The following is a 1,934-nucleotide window of genomic DNA, read 5'->3' on the forward strand; positions in this document are numbered from 1 at the left end:
TTACTCGGCGAGTACGCGATGAGATGCCAGGAGATATGTACGACTGCTGATCTAGAGACGGATAAGTATTGACTTACTCGGCGAGTTGATTCTGCTACTCGCCGAGTACCCTCTGTTTTGGGATATCTTTAAAAGACGAATCCTTATCACATGGGACAGAACCCCTGGCGAATTTTGGAGGATTAGCTGCGACTAAAAGGTTCAGAAGGCGCTGGAGAACCCTAAGCTTCAAGAGTTGGAAGAATTCAAGTAATTAGGTTGATTCTACCACTTAGACTTAGGAATTAAACATGTTTGCTTTCATAAACTTTGTTTTTATGCTTGTTTCTACTGCAACTATGAGCTAAACTCGTTTTTGTTTCTGTTTGGGGAATACCAAAGAACTCCTATGGTTTAATTATTGAATTTTGCTTAATTGTCTATTGGTGATTTATTAAATTAAGTTTGTTAAAGAACCTTATGTGTTAATCACTACTATTTTCTGTTAATTGGAAGGCAATTAGGTTGCATGAACATCACTTAATTGTTAACCTCATATGTCTATGTGAATACTAAAACATATGCTTGGAAGTAATGAGTATGAAACTAAGATTAATAAGAAAATAGGAAGATTAATGTGTGAGCTTGTTTGAGAAACCATCAACAAGAGGTTAATTGAATTAATAACTTAATTGACCATTACAAATCTTATTTAATCCAAATAATTAATCTAGGGAATTAATTAGTTTAAACACTTGATCAACGCTTAAATTAGTTAATTGTCTAAGGGTTAGGAGTAATGAACGTGAACCTAACTACTATCATTGGTAACCAATAGCAATTAATCTACCTTAACTTAAATAACCATAGGAGTGAATTGGTTGAACCTAAATAGAAACATCTTTATCAAATTTGGTGAATAGTTGTTGCTTTAGTTAATTAGTTAAATTTAGTTTGTTTAAGTTTCTAGTCTTGCAAAACTAGAGAAAAACCATTTACTTTTATTATTTGTTTTAGTTAAAAATAGCTATTAGTTTAATTTCCGTTCCCTGAGTTCGATACCTTACTTATCAATCTATACCACTTAAAGACAGGTTCACTGCCTTTGTGTGCTCAAATTATTAATAAAAAGTAGGGATAAAACTAGTTGAATTCACACACATCAATAATAAATAAAAATCGTTAGTAGTCTATAATGTATTAGTTTTATTAGTTCTTCATTATTTTTATTATTTTAATATGATGGAGGTTTTTTATAATTAATAATGTTTTTACTAAAAAACACATACATTGATTAAGATAAATGTGATTTCCACTTGTTAAATAACATTTGGATGAAGTAAATGATGCTGATTACTTCAACATTCCAAATGTCACCCGCGAAACTCAGCTGCTTCGGATGCTTCCGGTAACCTTCAAGGGTGCTGCTAAAGACTGGCTCAAATCACTTCCTCCCGGGTCAGTCACTACTTGGGCCAGAATGAAGGAAGATTTTATTGATCACTTTTGCCCACCATCCAAGATAGCCAAGCTCAAGAAGGCCATTGCAAATTTTGAACAACAAGCTGGAGAGTCGTTATATGAGGCATGGGAGAGGTACAAAAGTCTGCTACGAAATTGCCCACACCATGATCTAAATAGCCAACAAGAAGTTTCCATCTTTTATGATGGAGTCAATGTCAAGACCCGGCAGCTGCTAGACTCACAAGGCCCACTTACAAAGAAGCCACCCCCGGTGATCAAAGAACTAATTGAAGAATTCTCTAAACACTCTAGAGAATACCACAACCCTAGGAATGATGTCACGAGGGGAGCCGCATACGCTGCTACTGAAGATTTATCCGCAGTTATGGCCATGTTAAAAACCATGGATAGAAGAATGGACAAAATGGATCAAACTATCCATGCCATACGGGTGGGTTGCGAGAATTGCAATGGACCTCACCTCACTAGGG

The 1,934-nt window shown here is 35.4% G+C and overlaps 1 non-coding gene across 1 annotated transcript; it reads right to left on the minus strand.

Moving 5' to 3' along the window:
• Positions 1-1,507: 1,507 nt before the first annotated feature.
• On the minus strand, positions 1,508-1,614 carry LOC145044517 (small nucleolar RNA R71). Its single transcript, XR_013681464.1, has one exon. It is a non-coding gene; the product is annotated as a small nucleolar RNA R71 (small nucleolar RNA).
• Between the last annotated feature and the right edge of the window lie 320 nt (positions 1,615-1,934).

The sequence above is a fragment of the Lactuca saligna genome, chromosome 4, assembly GCF_052625555.1.
Source record: "Lactuca saligna cultivar CGN05327 chromosome 4, ASM5262555v1, whole genome shotgun sequence".
In the NCBI taxonomy this organism is placed as follows: Eukaryota; Viridiplantae; Streptophyta; class Magnoliopsida; order Asterales; family Asteraceae; genus Lactuca; species Lactuca saligna.